The sequence below is a fragment of the Macrobrachium nipponense genome, chromosome 4, assembly GCF_015104395.2.
Source record: "Macrobrachium nipponense isolate FS-2020 chromosome 4, ASM1510439v2, whole genome shotgun sequence".
In the NCBI taxonomy this organism is placed as follows: Eukaryota; Metazoa; Arthropoda; class Malacostraca; order Decapoda; family Palaemonidae; genus Macrobrachium; species Macrobrachium nipponense.
Window position 1 is genome coordinate 63,790,468 of NC_061100.1, and position 21,962 is coordinate 63,812,429.

The window sequence follows — 21,962 nt, forward strand, 5'->3', positions numbered from 1 at the left end:
GCACACACACACACACACACACACACACACACACACATATATATATATATATATATATATATATATATATATATATATATATATATAAGTGAATGCTCAGTTATTTGTTTATTTGTTTTTCCACCACATAAATCTGAAACGCTTCACAGATCCAGACAAAATTCTACACAGGGCTTCTATGTCAAAATTAAACCCCTACCTCATGACAGACAGAAAATGACAAAACAAATGAAATTTTTGCTTCTATGTAACTTTTTCCTTCAACTTTCTGCTAATAATTCTCATTTTCCACTCATGCTAACATCAGTTTAGTATATCTGAAAAATTAAGCAGATGTGCTTAACTGCATTACAATTAATTTCATTCAGTCATGAAGCAATGTAATTCAAATATAATTTCTACCACCACACCAGTCAGCCTTACAATTCTCGCCACGGAAAAGGGTACTAACAGACCACATGTTTCTCACACAGGCTTACCCAATAATTAAAAAACTACTCGTGTCAAAAATACCACAATTTTTTTCAGTGTTCATCTAAAGTCAAATGTATCTTAATCGTACTCTGCCCATAAGATAGGTGCTTAATCCACGAAAAAAAAATGTAGTAAGGGTATAACTTTGGAGGTCAGAACTAATTCATTACAATCTGCTCGAGTGTATTAGCAGACTACGCATTAAGCTGCAAATGTCTTTTAATATTTAATTAATTCTACTTCAAATGTCGCGAATTATTCGCGTTTTACTTAGGTTCTAGCCCGGTGGTCTGGGCGATAACAAGGTCTGAAGGAATTGACTCTACTAACCGGTGGAGGGATTGAGGAAGTATGTTTTACAATTTTATACAATTTTATTTACCAGTTAATAACACACGAGAAAGCCACAGGAAGCATTTAACACGACAATTCAATGGATTAAAATGGCATGTGGCCGTTGGAACTTCTGTGTCCGTGAGGCGGACCAACAAATCAAAATATCAAGAAATCTGATACAAAATAACGTTTGTTAATATAAACCCTAAATATGCCTCATTATTCATAGGATGTGATGGATACCCGCGAACCATGGAGCCAAGAATTCTGGACGTACAGTGAAGCTCTTTACCCACAAGACTATCACGAGAGGTATAAGTTAATGCCACCTCTCAACTACAAATCCCTGTCGAGCTCAGGTATCAGCTTTTTTAAAGTCGGCATAAACCCACCTCGACCTTGATATCTTTGTTGTACTTTTGTTGCACGTAGCCATATTATGAGTCTTATCACATCACCGGGATTCATATATATATATATATATATATATATATATATATATATATATATATATATATATATATATTAAGCTACAAATGTTCTTTAATATCTAATTTACTCTACCTAGGAATTAATATATTTTTTCTATATGTAACTGAAGGGGAATTTTTTAGTTGATGAGAAATTCATCGGCTCATGGGTTCGAACCACGGAACCAAGAATTCAAGACATACAAGGAAGCTCTTTACCCACAAGGCTATCACGAATTAAGATAACGCCGCCTCTCACCTACCCCCATTAAAAATGTACGCACAACGGAATCACCACATCTGGCAACCTCTTCATCATGCATAAAGTGATAATCAAAGTCATTTGCCCCCTTCGTTTATACATATGGTTGGAAACGTTATGTATGATGATTATAAGTAAATAAACAACATCGTATAGGAAGAACAACACGTTGTTGGCTGTGCCGGAATAATCGAAATAAATATCACCATAGTACACTTCAGCGATTGATGGTTTGAATTAATTATCGTGCGAATTGGTAAAAGAAAAAAAACTTCACTACATACGCAAGATAAGTTTCTTTTCATGTTGCACGGTACTGATTACCCGGAAGGTAATGTCTAAAAATTCAAAATAATAAAAATTTACAGGAATGTAAATCACATTTGGAAATCTTTTCGAAAGGCACTTAGAGAATAAATGTATTGGATGCAAATAGGGATTAAATTATGAATTGGCAACTACTGCACTTCGAGTAACTCGAAGTGTAAACATCTTACACGACACATCAATTTACCTTTACTTATGTAATAATATTACAAAGTAAGGAATAGTATCCCCATTATTTAAGAAAATAAAATATGGTCATATATGAAAATGATTCACTCAAAACAATAACATTCCTCCAAGAAGGAAAAGTTTTTTTTATTCATGATTACGTTATTGTACGAATTGACCAAGTTTATAAATGCTGTACTTGTAAAGCCAGGATTAACTGTCAGCCTCCTTGTCAGTTCATCGAACCTGACGTTAAAACATACGTGGATGACAGTTTGTGGGCGGAGTAAGTCCACTCACCAACACTAATTAACTAATGAAATTACTTAAGCCCGCCACTAAAATTCAGTTATGCCTGCGCAGTTGTAAGGACAACGCTTTATCGCAATTTTCTCTGTATGTAATTCAACATTCGCGTTGTTCTTACGTCCCTCCTCGAGAGCGTTCAGCGGGCTTTCCGCCAATGTACATATCTTGTAATATCATATTTTATGAACTTTTGCATTCTGTATTATATGTCTTGCAAGAAACACAAATCGGGTCTCGCCAACCCACTTTTACTCTCTCGTGGGTCAGATACCACATTTCTGCCCGCATACTGTATATTTGAATTTCCCTTCCACGCTCACCTTCAGAGATCTTTAGCGGACTCACACGGTGCCTCAGTATAGATCTCTGAAAGCTCCTACCGTGGAAAAAACCAACGCCTCTAATGGACTAAATACGGCATACCTTCCCAAGGTGTGTTCAGGCGTCCCTCAAACGGTTTGGGCCGCCATTTACGACTCTGTCGACCATTTTTTTTTTTGTGAGAAAGGACAATGGGCGCAGGCAGTACCGCGCGAGAGACCCAGGCCTCCCCTGCCTCAACAACGGTCTCGCACACAGCTGCCGCTCAAGCTGTCAAATTGCCCCCTTCACAACAACGAACCCAACCGCCTGGTTCTTCCGAGCTGAAGGGCAATTCCGGATTGCGGGACTCACGGACAAGGTACTGCAGGCTGACCTCGTCACAGCAGCCCTCCCGACAGAGGTGTTCGACCGAATAACTCCCTGGCTGACCGGTCGAGCACAAACCAAACCTGTCAAGTTCAATGAAATAAAAACAAGACTCATGACAGCCTACTCCACGCCCATCGCTGAGAATACCGCCCACGCCCTCGACCTAGTTACAAACCCTATGCGAGGCGCCGACCCACAGGATGCCTGGGACAAGGTGATGGGCCTCGTCCGCATGCCTGAAGTAGGTCCCGATGAGAAGAAGAAGGAAATCTGCCTGAGCCGCGAAATATTCCTGTGGCAACTCGAGCCAGACGTCCGAGGACAGCTGACGGACGCATATACCCTCCACGACGACGAACTATTGGAGAAAGCAAAAAAACTGATGCTGTCAAGCAAGGCTGCTAGGCTCGCTGCCCCCCGATCCTCCGTGTGCCTAGCCGCAGAGAAGGGAGAAGAGGAAGACGACGACCCAACGCAAGAGATCGGCGCCGTATCCCAGAGGAAGTCCTCCCACACGCAGCGTGGCAAAAACTCCTGGTGCCACTACCACCGGAGGTTCGGAAGACACTCCAAGAGATGCAAAAGCCCTTGCACCTCCCAGCAGCCAAAAAACAGCGACGGCAGGCAAAACCAAAGCCGTCCGTGGCAACGGCCTCGTTGGAACCACACGCCATAGGGTTTTATGTCCGTGACGCGATCTCCAGCCGGAGGATGCTGGTGGATACAGGGGCGATGCACTCGATATTCCCGCCGTCAGGAAAAGACCTTAGCTGCGAGCCTGACAAAACAACTGCCCTCGTTGCCGCAAATGGGACCCCCATCCATTCCTATGGCACGAAATCCCTCGAGATATCCATCTTGGGACGCATTTACGTCTGGAAGTTAACCATCGCGGACGTCAGGATTCCACTACTGGGGGCGGATTTCCTGGCACAGAACGGCCTACTGGTTGATGTGGGTCGCAAACGCCTCCTCGACACAGGGACATGCCGTTCCCTACCACAAGTATGGCAACCTCCTGCAGGAATTCCCTGAAGTTCAAACCGGAACTATGTCAGGCGGCAGGGACGCCGCCCAAGCACGGAATATTCCACCACATCACCACCACGGGGCCCCCGACACACGCGAAGTTCCGACGACTCCCTCCGGGCTGCCTTCAGGATGCAAAAAGGGCGTTCTTGGAAATGAAACGAATGGGCATCTGCAAGAAAGCGTCAAGCCCTTGGGCTTCGCCCCTACACATGGTACAGAAACCTGACGGCACCTGGAGGCCCTGCGGAGACTACAGGAGACTCAACCTCGCTACGATCCCCAACCACTACCCCTTGCCAAACATGCAGGATTTGACTGGGGCCCTCCATGGAGCGAAAGTCTTCACGAAAATGGACCTTTTAAAATCTTATTTTCAGGTTCCCGTGCACCCTGAGGATGTCCCCAAGACCGCCATCATCGCGCCTTTTGGCTCCTACGTCTTCCATTACTCCACCTTCGGACTGAGAAACGCAGGGGCCACCTCCCAGCGACTGATGGACAGCATCCTGGGGGACCTGCCTTTCTGCGTCTGCTATGTCGACGATATTTAAATTTTTTCCAGGTCCCCGGAGGAGCACCTACACCATGTCCGAGCAGTCCTGAAACGCCTGCAGGAAAACGGGCTGGTCGTCCGATTTGACAAGTGCACCTTTGGCGCCAAGAGGGTGGACTTCCTTGGCCACGAGATCTCCGCGGCAGGCGTGTGCCCCGTGGCCTCGAAGGTAGGCGTGGTGCAGAAGTTCCCAACCCCAACCACGGTCAAGTCCCTGCAAGAATTCATCGGGATAGTCAACTACTTCCGCCGGTTCATCTATGACGCCACCCGCACCATGTCCCCTCTAACACAGGTCCTGAAGGGGAAACCAAAAAACCTGACGTGGGAAGCTGAACAAGCGCAGGTCTTCAACGACACGAAGAGGGCCCTCGCCAGAGCTGCAACCTTATGCCACCAAGACCCTACTGCACCCTTACGCCTCACCACAGACGCCAGCAACGTCGCCTGCGGGGCTGTCCTCGAGCAGATGGTCCAGGGCAGGCCCCAGCCACTCGCCTTCTACAGTAAAAAGCTGTCACCCGCCGAGACGAGATACAGCACGTTCGACTGCAGCTCCTGGCGGTGTACCAAGCAGTGCGCCACTTCCGCTACCTCCTCGAGGGTGCCCCTTTCACTACCAGGACAGACCACTGCCCATTGGTGCATGCCTTCACCAAGGCAGGCGACACCTGGTCAGCAAGACAGCAGAGGCACCTGGCAGCCATCGCTGAGTTCGGCTGCACCATCCAGTACGTGCCTGGCGAGAAGAACCCCATGGCGGACGCCCTCTCAAGGATAGAAATCAATGCCGTGCACCTCGGGATCGACTACGAAGACCTTGCCTGGGAACAGGCTGCAGACCTGGAGACCGCCGCATATCGCACAGATATCACCGCCCTCAAGTGGGATGACGTGCCCTTCGGACATGCGGGCACGACGCTCCTCTGCGACATCAGCACGGGCCGCCCGCGCCCGGTGATTCCAGGCTCCCAAAGGAGAGCCGTATTCGATGTCATACATGGACTCTTGCACCCCTCGGGCCGGACGACGATGCGCCTCCTGACAGAGAAGTTCGTCTGGCATGGAATTTGGAAGGACTCCCTCGAGTGGGCCAGGACCTGCGTGCCTTGCCAAACAAGTAAAGTCAGTCAGCACACAGAATCAGGCCTGGGGGAATTCCCGCAGCTGAAACGAAGATTCGGTCATATTCACATAGACGTCGTGGGTCCCCTACCCATGTCAGAAGGCGCCAGATACCTCCTGACGATAATCGATCTCTCCACCAGGTGGCCTGAGGCGACGCCGATGTCAGAGGCAACCACCAAAGCGTGCGCCGAAGCCCTTCTTGCCAGCTGGATCAGTCGATTCGGAGTGCCAGATGAGATCACGACGGACCGCGGACCCGTTTTCTTGTCGGAGTTGTGGACCGCCCTGGCCCGCCTAATGGGGACATCGCTACACGCCACCACCACCTACAAACCGATAGCTAACGGCATGGTGGAGAGAGTCCACCGATCGCTCAAGGCTTCCCTAATGGCACGCTGCACCGGCGAGGATTGGAAGAGCCAACTACCATGGGTCCTCCTCGGCCTCAGGACCGCCCCGCGGGCGAACGGCAAAGCATCACCTGTGGAGAAGGTATACAGGGAACCATTGACGGTCCCTGGCGAGTTCTTCCCAACCAATGCTGACGATGCCGAGGTCTCCATCACCAGACTTCGGGAATCCACCGGAAAATTCACGCCCTGCATCAAAACCTTCTCCGACAGAACCAAGCACTTCCTCCCGAAGGCCCTATCATTATGCAAACACGTTTTCATCAGGGACGACACCTGCCGCCCGCCGCTAACAAGACCCTACTGAGGCCCCTTTCGCATCCTCCGACGCACCGACAAGGCGTACCTCATATCCATAAATGGTCGCGAGGACTGGGTCACGATCGATCGCCTGAAACCAGCCTTCCTTATGGACGAAGAGTCCGCCGACGTGGATTCCATAGGGTGCCTCACTCTTCCTCGGAAAGAAGCGGTTCCATCGGTTGCCAAACCACCCAGTCGTAGCCGTGGCCGCCCTCGGAAGATGGTCAAACCCCCAGAGGGTCACCTCAGGGGAGGCATCCTGTCCCCAAAAATCCCTGAGGACTCTGAGGCCGAGGATCTACCACAGCAGCTGATCACGCACCCGAGGCCGCCTCCACCGGCCCACTCGCTTCCGCGAGTAACGATTAGAAGTACTAACAATCATCCAACAATTATGCCTAATTATTGTCTTGGGGGGGAGTATTTGTAAGGACAACGCTTTATCGCAATTTTCTCTGTATGTAATTCAACATTCGCGTTGTTCTTACTTCCCTCCTCGAGAGCGTTCAGCGGGCTTTCCGCCAATGTATTTATATATCTTGTAACATCATATTTTATGTACTTTTGTATTCTGTATTATATGTCTCGCAAGAAACACAAATCGGATCTCACCGACCCACTTTTACTCTCTCGCGGGTTGGATACCACATTTCCGCCTGCATGCTGTATATTTGAATTTCCCTTACCTGTAATAAAGTCAGTACACTACTACCTGCCTCTTTGTCCACACCTCACACAGTTATAACTGCACAGTTGGACTGTGCAGTTATAACTGTACGTTATTGTGGACAACCTGCACAGTTTTACTGGCCTGTGCAGGTGACCTGGGCAAATAGCTCATCTCAATCGATGAACCTCAAGCCAAACGGCTGCGCATGCGCATTGCAACGTTAATGTGATAGAGGCAGCTTTTTTGGCTCGGTTCGCTGTCCATCCATGGACAGATAACATGTACTAAGTAAGAACATTGAGCTGGGTTTTATTGAATTGAAAAGTGTTTATACCTAAATTAACGATATACTGGATTTATTTGTTTTTAATAATTGATACGGAAGTCAGAATAATGCATCATTTATAATAATTTTGCCATTTTTCCACGGGAAAAATAATAGTGGATAATGCAGGCTGAAAATGGCAGCATTATTACTGACGTCTTGTAGATTTCATTGAAATCTATATGAATGAGACTTTGCTTTGACAAGTAAAATCCAAATGTTGTCGAACAGATTAAGCCTACATATGTTTATTCGTGGTTATAAAACATACATGCAAAACAGTTTTTCAATGAGAATAAATATTTATTATGACAAAATAGTGTGCAACAAGAATAGGCCTACATGCGTCTATTCATAATTATGCACCTTGTAAGTAATTCGTTTTTAAAATGAGGACAAAATAATATTCTACTTTCTGACGGAACAAAATCAATCAATATTGGACTTTCTATGTTTTTCATCGCTTACATCTCGCGGAAAGTTCGCTTTTAAATGAAATTAGACTAATCAACACACTAATGAAACCCAAGGTTTACAATCATTGTAACACATCATAAGAAATTCAATCTTTAAACGAAAACAAATCAGTATTAATCTTTTTGATAAAATAAAAAAAATAGTAGGCCTATAGTATGTGGCAACTTTGAGACGAAAGTAAAGGATTACGTACTTAATTATCTTTCCATGGAACTCTCCATTCATTCAGAAAATATTCAATAAACATTATGAAAGTCATTGAGGCCAAATTTAAACTCTTAACAAATTCACATGGGGTTATTTAATTCGTCTTTATCAACCATTCTTTCGCTGGATGTCTTCCTTGGCGTTTATGAGTTTTTTTTTTTATTTATGATGTCACCGAGTCAATTGCAGCCAGAGCATCGTGTGTTGACGCCATGGCTGCTATGGCAGACTGAGGAAAAAGCCTGTATCGTTAGTGGCGAAGATTTGCCTGCACAGTCCGACTGTGCAGGCATAAATGAACGTCAGTGGCGGGCTTTAAAATTCTTTCGATCGACTGACAGGGGATCACATGTGTGGACGGGTAACCAACGATTTTATGACAGTTTGCCGCTAGATTTCGCCTGGGAAGGATCTCAGCCGCTCAGACCAGGATATGAATAAACTATGTATATCTTACAAGTGTGTAATGTTAGTGAATTACATATCATGTCTTGCTTGGAGACAGGCTGAGCTGTAGGGGCAGCTTTCTTGAGTGAAGGAATTTGGTACGTAAGCATTTTAATTGAGAGACTGCTCGTCTTGCCGTCAAGCGTGTACATTCGTTTGTGCGGATGTTACAGGTTTAGTCGATCAGGGCACTTGCGAAAGTCACATTCCTTTTGGTGAGAAGAAAGAGGTCAGTTTGGTACACGCCAGGTGTTGGGAGAGAAAACCCCATCTAAAAGATGGGTTCTATTCCATGGTATTAGAGACGGGATTCTCTAACCTGACTAATACAATGAAAAGATTGACATTCTGGGTCTGGGAGTGAATTCTTAATCAGGAGGGTAGAATGATAACTTACTAGTTTTCTTTGTGGGCAGATTTGGGTTTTTGTCACTATGACTTGTTAATCATTTTGTTCTATTTTATATTCATCTGCTTTGGGTAATAAATAGTATATTTCTGTACTTACGTGATCTTAATAGCCTAATGACATATTTCCAGACAGAGGGTACCATTAACAACAGGTAAGGGTTTCCAATTTGTGTAGTTTTAATAAAAGGGTGGTTAGAGTGGTGGCAGGCGGTTTAAGAGGCTTTTTATATATTTTATAAGCTGTAGGTACGCTAGCGGGGTTATAATCATGTCACAGGCAACTCGGGGCTCTTTTTGCTGATTCAATGGGTTGGGCATGGAGAAGCTGTACATCTCTCTGGCTAAGTCAGTGTCGGCCATCTTGTGATTCTTGAAAACCAGTGTTTTAAAACGTGAAGGGAAAAAGTTTAATTTTCGACGTATTAAAGTGTTTCACGAGAGTGGTAAACAGGTCACGCATATTTGCGGTGCGTATACGAATTCGGTTTCCAGTCATACGAAGATGTGAGTGTATTTTCAAGCTTTCTTCTTATTTTCTCCTCTTTATCTTTTATTTTTTTTACTTTTTTGTTGTTATTTTGTTGTTGTTTATATTCCTTTTGTTTACTCGAGCGGAGTTTTTTGTTGCGAGTCACGCCCTGAGAGAGAGAGAGAGAGAGAGAGAGAGAGAGAGAGAGAGAGAGAGAGAGAGAGAGAGAGGCGAGAGTTGGTGTGTGTGAGCTTCAAAGCTTGGTGTCGTTGGGGTGGATCGCTTAGTAAGTGTTTTGCATTTTTTTTCTTTTTTTATCCCCTCCCTATTTTTTTGTTGTTGTTGCTTTTGTGGGATGATATACTGGGCGTGGGGCGCGTTTGCCTTTTGTTATCCATTATTGGGGGAAAATTTGTATTAATTTTTCTGGATTGGGTTTTGTGTATATAAATACATTGATGTTATTGAGATCGGGGAATCTTATAGAACAAAAGAGCTTTTGGAAAGAGAGAAAGATGGCGGATACTAAGCGTACCACAACGTTACTACATCACGTAACAAACGTGAGTGCGGGCGTGAGTCCTTTCAGAGGGATGGTAGATGGCGTTCTATCACAACCTGTACAAATTTTTATTGAAGGGGTGAATAATTATTTAGCTGGAAAGAATATATCAGACGATATAGAGGCATTTAGAGAGGCGAAAGCTTTGCTAGATTTCAATAGGGGAGATCTCTCCCATCGTTGCAGGAATTTCCAATTTACAAAATGTCATACCTGGACGGATTTGCAAGCATTTTTGAAAACAGCTTATGGCTCAAAGGAACATGGAGATATGGTGAGGGACCTTCGGGGTCTTTATAAACTATGGAAGGGCACTAATAGCCTCGTAGAACATAGATCAAAACTTTTTGACGCAGTGGCAGATTGGGTAGGAAAATTGAAAACATCTAAATGGGTTACAGGGAGTAATGTCTCTCTTGAGAACATTCATAAACTGATCTATTTTTCCCTGCTCTTGCACCATGTACCGGATGCGATAGTGAGTAGCTTTGATGAAAAGATTGAACCTACTTCAGAACGAAGAATTACTTTATGCCCAAATTGAGAAACATATGTCTAAATGTCCCACTGTAGATAGCACAATTTTTAATGGGACAGGCCCGAGGGATATAGTGCAAAGAAACAGAATTTTCTCCTCCCTGTCTGTGTGCTAAAGTTGAATATAACAAAAGATCGATCGATCATAAGCAACAGCAGTTGCGCTGTTTCAACTACAATAAACCAGGGCATCCAAAGAAATTGTGTAGGGTTAAATATTGTGGAATGTGTAAGAGTACCAATCATTATTGGCAGTCTTGTCCGTCTCAGATATGGAGAGATGCGAGGCCTACACCTCAAGGTTCTGGTAATTATAATGTGAGAACTTCCCAGGCAGGTCAAACCAGAGGGCAAAGAGATCGGCAAAATTTTTGGAAGCCCGATCAACAAAAAGGGTACAGGTGATTGGTGTGTGCCATTGTGGTCTCATGGGGGACACCCCACAGCCAAGGCCTATAGTCTATGGAACAGTAGGGGATGTGGATATCCCGATATTTATAGACTTGGGGGTGTCTATAAATTTAATGGACTATAATTTGTACCAATCCATGTTTTCCAATTACCCTATGCAAACCTCAACAGAGACGGTGTGATGTGCAAACACATAGATTAAATACCCTGGGTTGTGTTCAAATACAGTTTACTCTCGGTGACAGAGTGCTAACAGAACCATTTTTAGTAATGAAAGGAATTGCGTTGGGCAACAGACTTCTGCTGCTTGTAGAAGACACAAGATTTCGATCCATGCGGGTGTTAATGGGATAATAGTCGGGATAACTGGTGTTTTTCTGCCTTAAGAGGACGTGAATAGAATGGAGGACATGGAGGTTATTGAAAGAGGATATGTGCTCGGTGATATTAATGGTGGTGATACGAGTGTTATGGAGAAAGGTAATATTAAAACCCACGTTGCTGATATGGGAAATGATTACGGGGGTTCTATCAGAGTTCATAGTGATAACAATGGTGGTGATGATACTTTGGATGGTGTTGTTGATACTAATATTGATGTTATTTCTGATACTAACAATGCTGGGGATGATACTGGGGGTGGTAATGTGTATGGGGCGGTGGAAAGGGGAGGTACTAACCACAAATATAGAGGTGTTTTATCCGAAGATATTATGTTACTACCTGGTTCAAAGACTATGGTAAAAGTTAAATTGAAGGAAATGAGAAAACCCAAAGATGTGTGTGTTATTGAAAATAGTGAGAAGCTTAGAGGGGTTGTTAGCATGGCATCGGTGAACAGTGTATCCATGGATGGGTTTACGTGGTTAGAGTTGCTAAACTGTAATGATACAGTTAAGAGATACGAGAAGAATACATATATACTGGATTTCCAAGATTGGAGTTATGATAGTGGTTCAGTGGCTATCGTAGAGGGGAAACCTGAGTTTTCGGAGGCAGAAATGCAATCAAGGAAACGAATATTTAGAGAACATTTAGCTAATGAGGATTATAGCGAACATGTTGAAGCGATAAGCGGGCTCTTGGCAGAATTTGGGGATATGGTAGCCTTACAAGGTGATAAATTGGGGTTGACTAATGTGTTAGAGCAATAGGTAAATTTGGAGAGTGGCACAAAATCTATTTATATTCCTGCATATCGCATACCTTTCAAAATCAGAGAACAGGTAGAGAAAGAGGTTAATAGATGGGAAGAAGAAGGAATCATTAGACCTAGCGTGTCTCTTTACAACTTTCCCTTGTTAGCGGTGCCTAAGAAAGACGGTTCTGTCCGTGTATGCATCGATTTTAGATGTTTAAATGAAAAGACGATCCCTGACCGCTACCCAGTCGCGTGCATACCAGATCTTTTTGTTGAAATATTTATAGCTCAATTGATCTGGTGCAGCGTTTCTTACAGGTCCCTCTTAGTGAGAGTAGCAAGGAATATACCGCCTTTTCAGTGCCCAAGGGACACTATGAATTTACGCGAATGCCTTTCGGTTTGTTGGGCAGTCCGATGACCTTTACCAGGTTGGTGAACACAATTTTGCATGGGTTATTGGGCAAAAATGTTTTTGTGTATATGGATGACATCTTGGTCGCAACAGACACGATCGCGCAACACCTGGAAGTACTTAGGAGGCTTAGATTAGTGGGGTTGAAAATTAAGCTAGCCAAGTGCTCGTTCTTGAAAAAGCAGTCACATATCTAGGCATGTCATATCTAAGGAAGGGGTTAGAATAAATGACAATAAAGTCAAAGCAATAGCAAATTTTCGCACCCCCAGATCAAAGAAAGAGATTAAGTCATTCCTGGGTATCGCTGGTTTCTTCAGGAGGTTTGTGAAAGGGTTCTCTAATATAGTAGCTCCCCTAACTGATGTGTTGCAGGAAGACGTTCAATTTCAATGGAATGAACCCCAGGCGGAGAGTTTTCAAAAGCTCAAAGACGCGCTAATGAATCCCCCTGTTTTGAAGTTTCCAGATTATAGCGAACCTTTTACATTAGTGACTGATGCAAGCCCGGAAGGTATAGGTGCTTGCCTTATGCAAAAGGTCGATGGGAAATTCCATCCTATAGCTTTTTATAGCATTAAGTTCAGGACAAAGGGCGGCAACGAGAAGTCCATGGCCACCAAAGATAAAGAAGTTTTGCAATAGTGTCGAGCTTAGTTCATTTTGAAATGTTACTGATGGGGAATAAAGTAGAAGTTCTTACAGACCACAAGCCATTACTGGATCTTTTTAATTAACCCAATTTGTCGCCTAAAAGAGCTCGATGGTTTTTAACTATCACAGATTATGATGCAAAGCTCAAATATATAGAGGGCAAATTTAACGTAGTTGCTGATGCTCTCAGCAGGAGTTTTCACGACACGGAAGGCTTCCAAGTTGCACAAGTCACTAGCGACCCCATACAATGGGATATACCTCTCATAGAGCAAAGGCAAGATGAAGACGAGATTTTAGCAGATGCAAAAGCGTTTCTAAGATGGGAATTAGTTAGGAAACGTTATAAGTTGCCTTTTTCAGGTTTGGAGTTAGAAGGTAATCTATTGGTTAGGAAAATTAAATATAAGTTGAGAACCAGTGAAAGTAAAGGAGATACAACACAGATCGTAATTCCGAAGGTCCTAATTCCAGTGGTTTTGGATATAGCTCATTGTAAGTTTGGTAGTCCACACTTGGGAATAGAAAAAAACGTATGATGAGGTTCGTGCTAAATACATTTGGAAAAACATGGGGAAAGATGTGGGAAATTTTGTAAGGAATTGTATGGTGTGCAACGCATGTAACCCTGCAAGGACAACTTCATGCAAATTAGGATCGCATCCTATACCGAGTAGACCTTTTCAGAGAATACATATGGATATCCTGGGGAATTTTTGTGAGTCTAGATATGCGAACAAGTACTTGTTAGTGATAATAGATGAACTTACAAGGATAGTAGAAATTTTCCCACTTAAGCATAAAACGGCCGAAGAAGTAGCCATAGCATTTTTCAATGGTATCATTTGCAGATATGGCTCACCCGAAGTTCTATTAACCGACAATGGGAGGGAATTTGCGAACAAAACCTTGGAATGTTTAGCTGAAGTCATGGGGATACAGAAAGTAACAATTATTCCATACAGACCCGAGGCTAATGGGTTGAGGAAACGAGCAAACAGGAAAGTGCTCAAGGCTCTCAAGAAAACTGTAGTTGGTAATGATAAGAATTGGGACAGATATGTTAATGTTGTTAGGCATAGTATTAACACTATGGTTAGTGATTACATTAAAATGTCCCCATTCGAAGCTTTGTTTGGTTGTCCAGCACGAGGCACATTTGATTTGCTAACTATATCTCATCATGGGGAGGATACGATCGAGGCGTTGGTATCCACAGCGAGAGAGAGACATGCTTGTCTCAGCCTCAATCTCGAATCCACAACCAGAGATATGGTACAGAAGAGTAATAGTAAAACATCTGATCCCAAGATCAATGTCGGAGACAAGGTATTTTTAAAACTTAACGTGAGAAATGAACTAAATTACAAATTAGGCCCGAAGTTTGAAGGTCCTTTTAAAGTCATTGAAGAGAAAATTGGAAACAGATTTGTAGTCTTAGAGGAAAAAACAGGTCGGTCGAGGTAAACACATATCTCGAAATTGAAAAGAATTGGTTGTGGTGATTAATATATTGTCGCACAATTGCATTTTTTTCTTTTTTTTTTCTTGTTGTCTGTTTTTTGCAATTTGATGGCAGAATGCTTTTACGTTTTTTTTCTCTCTTTTATTTCCTTCTACTGTTTTTTTCTTATTATGCACAAATCTGGGGCCTTTTTAAGTGGGAAGTTATTGTAATAAAGCAAATTTTTGTTTTAGCAGAGAAACGGGATGATAAACATGTGATTATTCCTGTGTGTATGATACTTAGGGCTATATTTTTGGGGTTTCACGAGCCGAAGAGATGACATTGGGGTTTATATAATTCGGGTAATGTCGTGGGGAGTTATGATTTAAGGACATTTTTTTTGGGTGATTTTTTTTTTTGTGTGTTTTTTTTTTTGTGGGGTTATTAATTAAAGGGCAGAAATATTTTTATCACTGGAGTGGTGTTATTATTAAGATGGTAATTTATATATATATATATATATATATATATATATCTATATATATATATATTATATATATAAGAGAGGGCATTAATCCTTGGGGGTGTCTTTCTTTTTTTTTGGTGGTATATAATTATGGAACTGTGAGTTTATCGTAGTTTTATTATCCCGGATAGGTGATAATTTTTTATATAATTGGGCAGTATTGTTTGGGAGAGTTATGTCTTCGAGATAGTTTGGTGAAATGTGCTGATGTGGTTTCAGTATAGAACATTTTTTTGAGAATCATGAGTTTCTGGCGTTGCAAGTCTGACTATGCTGCAGTTCGAAGCACCTGAGGTGTTCACAGGTGGATTTTTTGCTAATGTTGCTGTAATGAATCCGGTTGCGGATGTTTCTCTTTGGAATTGATTACTCGGAGATTTGCACTATTCTTGTAGATGTTGACTGTGGCATTCCATGGAAATGTATCATGTAAGGGGATTCTTTTTCGGTCGTTTCTGGTCAATGGGAATGCTGCGGTAGCAAATTCCGTAACGGTACACATTCCGTTTTGGGAAAGATATTGAATTATATATGTTTCTTTTTCTCTTATGTGCGCTGTGTAATGGGGGAAAGTTCACTTATTATTGCTGTTATTGTCTTTTTTTCTTTTTTCTTTTTTCTTTTTTCTTTTCTTATGAGAGATTTTGTAATGGGGGTTAAGCTCTAAATAGCATTCTTATTTTAGATAGGAGATATAATTTGTCGCGGTATGTGAGTTAGATAGAAGGGGTGTTCGGCATTATATTTTATGGAGGTTAGTTATATACACCATAAAAGGGGTTTTTGGTGTTAGACATTATGGGTTGTCTTTTGATAGCGTGTTTGTCAGATATGGGATTATTCGTGAGGATTCAGTGGGTAAAGCTTATATTTTGTTTAGCGAGGAATTTTTAATATTTGACTAGTAGATTGAGTATATTAATTAATGACGGGTTTGTGGGATAAAGCAAGACTTTAGTTACTTTTGTGACCATGTAGACCTTTTAAATACGGACACACAATGACTTTAGAGAATTCCCAACTCTATGTGATGGTGGCGATGGAAACGACTTCGTTCTACAGTACCAGAGGTCGAGTCAAGTCTACACATGAATGGCGTTTCTATGGACTGCCTTTGCAAAGGATGAGATGTCTTCGATATATCGTCTCAGGATACGTTCTGGGATAAATCAGAAGTCTACAGTCTTCGATGAGGTGGGTGCGAGTAGCATTTGCATGGAAGTCACGGGATATTTCCTTGAAAACGGGGTGGTGACCACATTTCCTTCAGTAGAAAACGTCGAATCTACAGTTTCGCGACGAGAGGGTGTTGGATACCCTCACGAGGGCTGCAGACGCCGAATAATGGCGCGTGCTGAGTTGTTTCAAGTTGGTTTACGCACTCGACCTGTGTTTACCACTATTCGTCGAGTTTTGCTTATCTTAGTGGCGAGGATGAGCCTTTCATTATTTAACGTTACACAATACCAATATTAATGATCATGTTAGGTCCTATACTGATCACAATTTGTGAACTAGGAGTTCTATAACTTTTGTGCATTCAGTGAAGCACAAGGGCTCCAGCAACGGAGGTAGCCCTAAGTCATGTGGTAAATTGATATGTTGTGCATTAGTTGCTGATGTGGTGTGCGACAGGAGTGCACAAAGGACATAGGTGGCCGAGCCATCTTACAAGTGTGTAATGTTAGTAAATTACATATGTCTTGCTTGGAGACAGGCTGAGCTGTAGGGGCAGCTTTCTTGAGTGAAGGAATTTGGTACATAAGCATTTTAATCGAGAGACTGCTCGTCTTGTCGTCAAGCGTGTACATTCGTTTGTATGGATGTTACAGGTCTAGTCGACCAAGGCACTTGTGAAAGTCACATTCCTTTTGGTGAGAAGAAAGAGGTCAGTTTGGTACACGCTAGGTGTCGGGAGAGAAAACCCCATCTAAAAGATGGGTTCTATTTCATGGTATTAGAGACGGGATTCTCTAACCTGACTAATACAATGAAAAGATTGACATTCTGGGTCTGGGAGTGAATTCTTAGTCAGGAGGGTAGAATGATAACTTACTAGTTTTCTTTGTGGGCAGATTTGGGGTTTTGTCACTATGACTTGTTAACCATTTTGTTCTATTTTATATTCATCTGCTTTGGGTAATAAATAGTATATTTCTGTACTTACGTGATCTTAATGTTGCCTAATGACATGTTTGCAGACAGAGGGCACCATTGACAACGTGTAAGAGTTTCCAATTTGTGTAGTTTTAATAAAAGGGTGGTTAGATATATGCTTAATTATTTCAGTTTTAGGCACTGCAGCGCTATTTGTAGACCGTTGTGAGTCTAATCATATAATGAATAAAAACTATCTATAAGTAATAAATACAATTTGGTATAGGCCTAGGGCAGTGTCCTTCTTTTTTATGAAAGGTGTTACTATAGTAGATTCACATTAACAGTGCATCTGATGTCTAGGCCCGTCCCTTACAACGCTCCTGATTGGCTGTTGATGAGCCAATCGCAGGACTGGAAACTCAGTCTCTTGAGAGATTTCACTTAGGCAGGATGCATGTTCCACCTCTCCTGAGGGATACATCTGTCAAAAGTATCCCTCAGGAAAGGTGGAACATACATCCTGCCTATGTCAACTCTCGAGAGAGACTGACAGTTTTCAGCCCTGTGATTGGCTTATCAACAGCCTATCAGGAGTGTTGTAAGAGACCGGCCTAGACATCAGATGCACGGTTGATGTGAATCCACTATAGTGAAGTAAGCTTCACGGTCCATTTCATAAATAACTGAACCAACCCCAGGTCTAATTTAACCTTATTCATTAATGTTGTATGAGAATAGACATCTCTCTTTAATAGGCAATATTTAGACTGTACTCTGTTGCACCTCCTTGCTTCTTTCCTATTTTGAAGTGAATTGCTGCAGCAACTATAGTAGATTCACATCGGTGGTGCATCCGATGTCTAGGCCAATCCCTTACAACGATCCTGATTGGCTGTTGATAAGCCAATCAGTGGGCTGGAAACTCTCTTGAGAGTTCACATAGGCAGGATGTATGTTCCACCTCTCCTGGGGGATACGTCTTTCAAAAGTATCCCTCAGGGGTGAAGCATACATCCTGCTTGTGTGAACTCTTGAGAGAGACTGAGAGTTTCCAGCCCGTGATTGGCTTATCAATAGCCAATCAGGAGCGTCGTAAGAGACTGGCCTATACATCAAATGAATGGTCGATGTGAATCTACTATAGTCTATGTAACTCCGACTCCTTATCACCCAGAGGAGTTTCCATTGCTGCCATATAGTGTTGCTACGACGAAGATTTGGCGCGAACTGAGGGCAATGACCGCAAGTTCAATGTCCGACTGACAGTTCTACTCTTTACGTGTGGACGTTCATCCGTCGAAGTGGCAGGTAACCAACCTGAGTGTGAATACCCGGCCTAACTGTATACACAATTCTACGCTAAGGAATTTGATGTCACTGTGAAGATAATGAGTTGTAATGTATTATGTTATGTTAAAAACGTCCCTAAAACCAATATAAAAAATTCGTATCACGAGTGCAAGTTTGCCGTATAGGAAAGCGTTTTGCCCCCTTTTTTCTTAATATGATAGGGTGGAAAGCTAACTCTTGCAGCAATTCACTTAATTCACTTAGGGCAAAAAGTGAAAACGCGCAATAGAGCACATGCTGAATATTTTATATATATATATATATATATATATATATATATATATATATATATATATATATATATATATATAGATCTTTTCATACAATGTTAATGAATGAGTTTGAATTAGAACTAAGGAGTTGGTTCGGCTCGTTATGAATTGGACAGTGAAATTTACTTTTATTATAGTAACATATAACATATAGAGACATCATTGGCCTAGGTCCATACCAAAATGTCTGTATGGCATGGAAATATTATTTTAGATTTTTATTGTATGATTTGGACTTATAACGGCCCACAAACAGCATTGAAGGGTCTAACAGAGAAATGAAAAACGCCTATAAGCAATTTATTCATACTCTGATCAGAGCGTCTGTTATGCTTGCCAGATGAAATACAGCGGCACTGTCACATGCAATTACTTGTCAGTCAGTCGGAAGATACTCGGGTAATACCATCAGTTCAGCCGTTCTGGTGAATGGACTCTCTGGACACAAACTGTTGTCTTAACTTGAGTTTTAACGGCAATTTCGATGAACTGACAGAAGGGATGACAGGCAAATTTGATCGTGAATACGCGACCTTAGGTTATTGAATTCTATAATAGTGAATGGGTGTGTTGAGAGAGAGAGAGAGAGAGAGAGAAGAGGGGGTGTTAGGGAGGAGAGAGAGAGATAGTTTATCGAATGTCATTCAGAGTTTTCCCAGGTAGCACTGGGTTGTTCAACTAGAGTGTGTGTATATATATATATATATATATATATATATATATATATATATATATATATATATATATATATATATATGTAATCTCAGAGAATATAAGTATTTTTTTATACTTCGTGTTTTCTACTAGGACCTCACATCATTGCCGAATCATCATGAGTTTAACACATCGTCGTCATAACCAAAGAAGATAACCATACCGACTCATGTAATGGATGCTACAACCCCAACAGAACGCTCCACATTACTCATGAATATGGAAGTGCATAACCAACCAGGACCGACTTAGCGTAGATTATCTCGCCACTAGTCTATTTCCATAGCATTCATAGGGCTCCTAACTTACAGGCACAGCCTAACCCAGCTATATTATAGTAATATCATATATATATAAATATATATAGATATATATATTCTATATATATATATATATATATAATAATCATCGTTGGCAGAAGCGATCAAGCCATCGGTCATTAGAAGACCTGTACAAATTTCCTCTGAACTTAATCATGTAATCTCAGAGAATATAAGTATTGTTTTTATACTTCGTGTTTTCTACTAGAACCTCACATCATTGCCGAATCATCATGAGTTTAACACATCGTCGTTATAACCAAAGAAATAATACCGACTCGTAAGTGATCTACAAACCCCAAGACACTCCAATGAATATGGAAGTGCATAACCAACCGACTTAGCGTAAGATTATCGCAAGTCTAACATTACCTCATAGGCGCCTATTATACACAAGGCTAAACATCCGCTAATATATATATATATATATATATATATATATATATATATATATATATATATATTATATATATTTATATATGTTCGAGCTACTGTCTGCTTCCTTTATGACTTGTAACCGAGATGGTAGACAGAACAGAACAGAATTAGCCATCATCGTTGGCAGAAGCGATCAAGCCATCGTCATTAGAAGACCTGTACAAATTTCCTCTGAACTTAATCATGTAATCTCAGAGAATATAAGTATTTTTTTATACTACGTGTTTTCTACTAGAACCTCACATCATTGCCGAATCATCATGAGTTTAACACATCGTCGTCATAACCAAAGAAGATAATACCGACTTCGTAAGTGATCTACAAACCCCAAGACACTCCAATGAATATGGAAGTGCATAACCAACCGACTTAGCGTAAGATTATCGCAAGTCTAACATTACCTCATAGGGCGCTTATTATACAAGGCAACAGCCCTAATATATATATATATATATATATATATATATATATATATATATATATATATATATATATATATATATATATATATATATATATATATATATATATATATTAGGGCTGTTGCCTTGTATAATAAGGCGCCCTATGAGGTAATGTTAGACTTGCGATAATCTTACTTGCTTACGTCGGTTGGTTATGCACTTCCATATTCATTGGAGTGTCTTGGGGTTTGTAGATCACTTACGAAGTCGGTATTATCTTCTTTGGTTATGACGACGATGTGTTAAACTCATGATGATTCGGCAATGATGTGAGGTTCTAGTAGAAAACACGTAGTATAAAAAAATACTTATATTCTCTGAGATTACATGATTATATATATATATATATATATATATATATATATATATATATATATATATATATATATATATTAGGGCTGTTGCCTTGTATAATAAGGCGCCCTATGAGGTAATGTTAGACTTGCGATAATCTTACGCTAAGTCGGTTGGTTATGCACTTCCATATTCATTGGAGTGTCTTGGGGTTTGTAGATCACTTACGAAGTCGGTATTATCTTCTTTGGTTATGACGATGATGTGTTAAACTCATGATGATTCGGCAATGATGTGAGGTTCTAGTAGAAAACACGTAGTATAAAAAAATACTTATATTCTCTGAGATTACATGATTAAGTTCAGAGGAAATTTGTACAGGTCTTCTAATGACGATGGCTTGATCGCTTCTGCCAACGATGATGGCTAATTCTGTTCTGTTCTGTCTACCATCTCGGTTACAAGTCATAAAGGAAGCAGACAGTAGCTCGAACATATGAACATACATACAAATGAGACACACTACAGATCACGTAGGCCGTTTGAATTATAGGTTGCGGTAGTTGTCTCAAGCAGGGAGCTTGGACTAATGTTTTCAAAACAAATGAATGACCACAGGTGATGATATGTCATCTTAGCCTACATACTTTATCGTCTCTGGTCTGATCACATTCCTGCAAGCAATCTGGTTGACCTCTTTAGTTTTAGTCTTTTATATATATGGAATAACATTCCATATTTTTACTATGTAATCACTTACATAAAAGCTCGGTCAGCTACCAAAACCAACCACTGAATATTACTCAAGCTTGACTTGCATTTGACTTATAGGAGTGCGATACAGAC

General features: G+C 41.5%; 1 protein-coding gene across 5 annotated transcripts in view; it reads right to left on the reverse strand.

The window, feature by feature from the left end:
• LOC135210937 (nephrin-like) overlaps nucleotides 1-21,962 on the reverse strand; it is an 845,298-nt gene that overhangs the window by 541,431 nt on the left and 281,905 nt on the right. The gene's annotated exons all lie outside the window — the stretch shown is intronic.